The following is a 5862-nucleotide window of genomic DNA, read 5'->3' as shown; positions in this document are numbered from 1 at the left end:
AAAATTCCATTTTTCAACATGGGTGAAGACGATTACAACTTAGAGGGTGATATGAAATTTCAGGTTGGCCATGATGAGCGGATAATTTATACGCTTTTTGGCATAGTTTTTAGTATGTTTTTAGTAGAATCTAATTACTTTTAGGGATGTTTTTATTAGTTTTTATGCTAAATTCACATTTCTGGACTTTACTATGAGTTTGTGTGTTTTTCTGTGATTTCAGGTATTTTCTGGCTGAAATTGAGGGACTTGAGCAAAAATCAGATTCAGAGGTTGAAGAAGGACTGCTGATGCTGTTGGATTCTGACCTCCCTGCACTCAAAGTGGATTTTCTGGAGCTACAGAACTCAAAATGGCGCACTTCCAATTGTGTTGGAAAGTAGACATCCAGGGCTTTCCAGAAATATATAATAGTTCATACTTTGGCCGAGTTTAGATGACGTAAAAGGGTGTTGAACGCCAGTTCTACGCTGCTGTCTGGAGTTAAACGCCAGAAACACGTCATGAACCAGAGTTGAACGCCAGAAATACGTTACAACCTGGCGTTCAACTCCAGAAAGAGCCTCTGCACGTGTAACATTCAAGCTCAGCCCAAGCACACACCAAGTGGGCCCCGGAAGTGGATTTATGCATCAATTACTTATTCCTGTAAACCCTAGTAGCTAGTCTAGTATAAATAGGACTTTTCACTATTGTATTAGACATCTTTTGATCATTTTTAAATCTCTAGACCTCCATGGGAGGCTGGCCACTCGGCCATGCTTACCTTATATTCACTTATGTATTTTCAAACGGTAGAGTTTTTGCACTCCATAGATTAAGGTGTGGAGCTCTGCTGTTCCTCATGAATTAATGCAAAGTACTACTATTTTTCTATTCAATTCAACTTATTCCGCTTCTAAGATATTCATTCGCACTTCAACATGAATGTGATGAACGTGACAATCATCATCATTCCCCCACGAACACGTGCCTGACAACCACTTCCGTTCAACCTTAGATTGAATGAGTATCTCTTGGATCTCTTAATCAGAATCTTCGTGGTATAAACTAGATTGATGGCGGCATTCATGAGAGTCTGGAAAGTCTAAACCTTGTCTGTGGTATTCCGAGTAGGACTCTGGGATTGAATGACTGTGACGAACTTCAAACTCGCGAGTGCTGGGCGTAGTGACAGACGCAAAAGGAGGGTGAATCCTATTCCAGTATGATCGAGAACCTCAGATGATTAGACGTGCTGTGACAGAGCATTTGGACCATTTTCACAAGAGGATAGGATGCAGCCATTGGCAAGGGTGACGCCTCCAGACGATTAGCCATGCAGTGACAGCGCATCGGACCATTTTCCAGAGAGGATCAAAAGTAGCCATTGACAACGGTGATGTCCTTACATAAAGCCAGCCATAGAAAGGAGTAAAACTGATTGGATGAAGACAGCAGGAAAGTAGAGGTTTAGAGGGACGAAAGCATCTCCATGCATTTATCTGAAATTCTCACCAAGGATTTACATAAGTATCTCTATCCCTATTTTATTATTAATATTCGAAAACTCCAAAACCATTCTATATCCGCCTGACTGAGATTTACAAGATGACCATAGCTTGCTTCATACCAACAATCTCCATGGGATCGACCCTTACTCGCGTAAGGTTTATTACTTGGACGACCCAGTGCACTTGCTGGTTAGTTGTGCGAAGTTGTGAATGACAAATGATTTTATTAAGACGTGCGTATAGAGTTTTTGACGCCGTTGCCTGAGATCACAATTTCGTGCACCAAGTTTTTGGCGCCGTTGCCGGGGATTGTTCGAGTTTGGACAACTGGCGGTTCATCCTGTTGCTCAGATTAGGTAATTTTCTTCTTATTTTGTTTTCAAAAAATTTTCAAATAATCTTTCAAAAAATTTTTCCTTTATTTTTGAAAAAATAAATGTTTTCAAAAATATATTTTTCTTCAGAATTTTTAAGAATGAATTCTAGTATTTCATGATGATTTGTTGAATCCTGGCTGGCTGTAAGCCATGTCTAATCTTTTTGACTGGGGTTTCAACTTATCATCACAAGAGCTTGTTGATTTTCACACACTTAGTTGCTCTATACATGGAAAGTATAAATATCTTCTAAAGCTTGACTGGCTATTAAGCCATGTCTAACCCTCAGATTGGAGCTTTAGACTAAGAATGCAAGATTCCTGGAATTCATATTAAAAATTTTGGAATCCTTATTTTTCTTTTTCACATTAATTTTCAAAAAAAAATACAAAAAAATTATAAAATCATAAAAATAAAAAATATTTTGTGTTTCTTGTTTGAGTCTTGAGTCAATTTTTAAGTTTGGTATCAATTGCATTTTTTCTAAAATTTTTATGCATTTTTCGAAAAATTCATGCATTCATAGTATTCTTCATGATCTTCAAGTTGTTCTTGGTAAATCTTCTTGTTTGATCTTGATGTTTTCTTGTTTTGTGTCTTTTCTTGTTTCTCATGTGCATTTTTGCATCCATAGAGTCTAAGCATGAAATATTTCTAAGTTTGGTGTCTTGCATGTTTTCTTTGCATTAAAAATTTTTCAAAAATATGTTCTTGATGTTCATCATGATCTTCAAAGTGTTCTTGGTGTTCATCTTGACATTCATAGCATTCTTGCATGCATTCATTGTTTTTATCCAAAATTTTCATGCATTGCATCATTTTCATGTTTTTCTCTCTCATCATTAAAAATTCAAAAATAAAAAAAAAATATCTTTCCCTTTTTCTCTCATAAAATTCGAAAATTTGAGTTGACTTTTTCAAAATTTTTTAAAATCTAGTTGTTTTCTATGAGTCAAATCAAATTTTCAAATTTTATCTTTTTCAAAATCTTTTTCAAAAATCAAATCTTTTTCATTTTTCTTATCTATTTTCGAAAATTCCAAAAATATTTTTCAAAAATCTTTCTCTTAATTTTACATCATATTTTCGAAAATATCTTCAACAATTAATGTTTTGATTCAAAAATTTCAAGTTTGTTACTTACTTGTTAAGAAAGATTCAAACTTTAAGTTCTAGAATCATATCTTGTGATTTCTTGTGAATCAAGTCATTAATTGTGATTCAAAAAAATCAAATCTTTTTCAAAAACTAATTTCAGTCATATCTTTTCAAAAATATCTTCTTATCTTATCTTTTTCAAAAATTTGATTTTAAAATATCTTTTCTAACTTCTTATCTTCTTATCTTTTTAAAAAATTGTTTTTCAAAATTTGTTGCAACTAACTAACTAACTTTTTGTTTGTTTCTTATCTTTTTCAAAACTACCTAACTAATCTAATTTTCGAAAATATCTCCCTCTTTTTCAAAAATTCTTTTTAATTAACTAATTATTTTAATTTTTTATTTTAATTTTCAAAAATTACTAACCTTTTTCAAAAACAATTTTCGAAAATCACTAACTCTTTTTCAAAAAAATAATTTTCGAAAATTCTCTCTCTCTCTCATCTCCTTCTATTTATTTATTTATTTACTAACATCTCTTCTTCACTCACCAAAAATCCGAACTCTCTCTCTCTCTTTGAGTTCAGATTTTCTCTTCTTCTTTTCTTCTACTCACATAAGGGAACATCTATACCTGGGTAAAAAAGATCCGTATTATTATTATTTTTCTGTTCCCTCTTTTTCATATGAGCAGGAGCAAGGACAAGAATATTCTTGTTGAAGCAGATCCAGAACCTGAAAGGACTCTGAAGAGAAAACTAAGAGAGGCTAAATTACAACAATCCAGCAGACAACCTTACAGAAATTTTCGAACAGGAAAAGGAGATGGCAGCCGAAAATAATAATAATGCAAGGAGGATGCTTGGTGACTTTACTGCACCTAATTCCAATTTACATGGAAGAAGCATCTCCATCCCTACCATTGGAGCAAACAACTTTGAGCTGAAGCCTCAACTAGTTTCTATGATGCAGCAGAACTGCAAGTTTCACGGACTTCTATCTGAAGATCCTTTTCAGTTTTTAACTGAATTTTTGCAGATCTGTGATACTGTTAAGACTAATGGAGTAGATCCTGAAGTCTACAGGCTCATGCTTTTCCCTTTTGCTGTAAGAGACAGAGCTAGAGTGTGGTTGGACTCTCAGCCCAAAGATAGCCTGAACTCTTGGGATAAGCTGGTCACAGCTTTCTTAGCCAAGTTCTTTCCTCCTCAAAAGCTTAGTAAACTTAGAGTGGATGTTCAAACCTTCAGACAGAAAGAAGGTGAATCCCTCTATGAAGCTTGGGAGAGATACAAGCAACTGACCAAAAAGTGTCCTTCTGACATGCTTTCAGAATGGACCATCCTGGATATATTCTATGATGGTCTGTCTGAATTAGCTAAGATGTCATTGGATACTTCTGCAGGTGGATCCATTCACCTAAAGAAAACGCCTGCAGAAGCTCAAGAACTCATTGACATGGTTGCTAATAACCAGTTCATGTACACTTCTGAGAGAAATCCTGTGAGTAATGGGATGCCTCAGAAGAAGGGAGTTCTTGAAATTGATACTCTGAATGCCATATTGGCTCGGAATAAAATATTGACTCAGCAAGTCAATATGATTTCTCAGAGTCTGAATGGAATGCAAGCTGCATCCAACAGTACTCAAGAGGCAGCTTATGAAGAAGAAGCTTATGATCCTGAGAACCCTGCAATAGCAGAGGTGAATTACATGGGTGAACCATATGGAAACACCTATAATCCCTCATGGAGAAATCAACCAAATCTCTCATGGAAGGATCATCAAAAGCCTCAACAAGGCTTTAATAATGGTGGAAGAAACAGGTTTAACAATAGTAAACCTTTTCCATCATCCACTCAGCAACAGACAGAGAACTCTGAACAAAATACCTCTAATTTAGCAAACTTAGTCTCTGATCTATCTAAGGCCACTGTAAGTTTCATGAATGAAACAAGGTCCTCCATTAGAAATTTGGAGGCACAAGTGGGCCAGCTGAGTAAAAGAGTTACTAAAATCCCTCCTAGTACTCTCCCAAGCAATACAGAAGAAAATCCAAAAGGAGAGTGCAAGGCCATTGAAATGACCATCATGGCCGAAACCACAAAGGAGGAGGAGGACGTGAATCCCAAGGAGGAAGACCTCCTGGGACGTCCAGTGATCAATAAGGAGTCTCCCTCTGAGGAACCAAAGGAATCTGAGACTCATCTAGAGACCATAGAGACTCCATTAAACCTCCTTATGCCATTCATGAGCTCTGATGAGTATTCCTCTTCTGAAGAGAATGAGGATGTTACTAAGGAGCAAGTTACCAAGTACCTTGGTGCAATCATGAAGCTGAATGCCAAATTATTTGGTATTGAGACTTGGGAAGATGAACCTCCCTTGTTCACCAATGAACTAAGTGATCTGGATCAACTGACATTGCCTCAGAAGAGACAGGATTCTGGAAAGTTCTTAATACCTTGTACCATAGGCAACATGATCTTTGAAAAGGCTCTGTGTGACCTTGGTTCAGGGATAAACCTCATGCCCCTCTCTGTAATAGAGAAACTGGGAATCTTTGAGTTGCAAGCTGCTAAAATCTCATTAGAGATGGCAGACAATTCAAGAAAACAGGCTTATGGACAAGTAGAGGACGTGTTAGTAAAGCTTGAAGGCCTTTACATCCCTGCTGATTTAATAGTCCTAGATACTGGGAAGGATGAGGATGAATCTATCATCCTTGAAAGACCTTTCCTAGCCACAGCAAGAGCTATAATTGATGTTGACAGAGGCGAACTAGTCCTTCAATTGAATGAGGACTCCCTTGAGTTTAAAACTCAAGGACATCCTTCTGTAAACATGGAAAAGAGGCACAGTAAGCTTCTCTCAAAACAGAGTCAACCAGA

General features: G+C 36.4%; 1 non-coding gene across 1 annotated transcript; it reads right to left on the bottom strand.

Annotated features, from left to right (window-relative positions):
• Positions 1-4192: 4192 nt before the first annotated feature.
• Positions 4193-4300, bottom strand: LOC148561702 (small nucleolar RNA R71). The gene has a single exon (XR_015887476.1). It is a non-coding gene; the product is annotated as a small nucleolar RNA R71 (small nucleolar RNA).
• Between the last annotated feature and the right edge of the window lie 1562 nt (positions 4301-5862).

This window comes from Arachis ipaensis, chromosome B6, assembly GCF_059453495.1.
Source record: "Arachis ipaensis isolate K30076 ecotype BB chromosome B6, ASM5945349v1, whole genome shotgun sequence".
In the NCBI taxonomy this organism is placed as follows: Eukaryota; Viridiplantae; Streptophyta; class Magnoliopsida; order Fabales; family Fabaceae; genus Arachis; species Arachis ipaensis.
The sequence above is the reverse complement of the archived record's forward strand: the minus strand, read 5'-3'. Positions and strand labels throughout refer to the sequence as shown.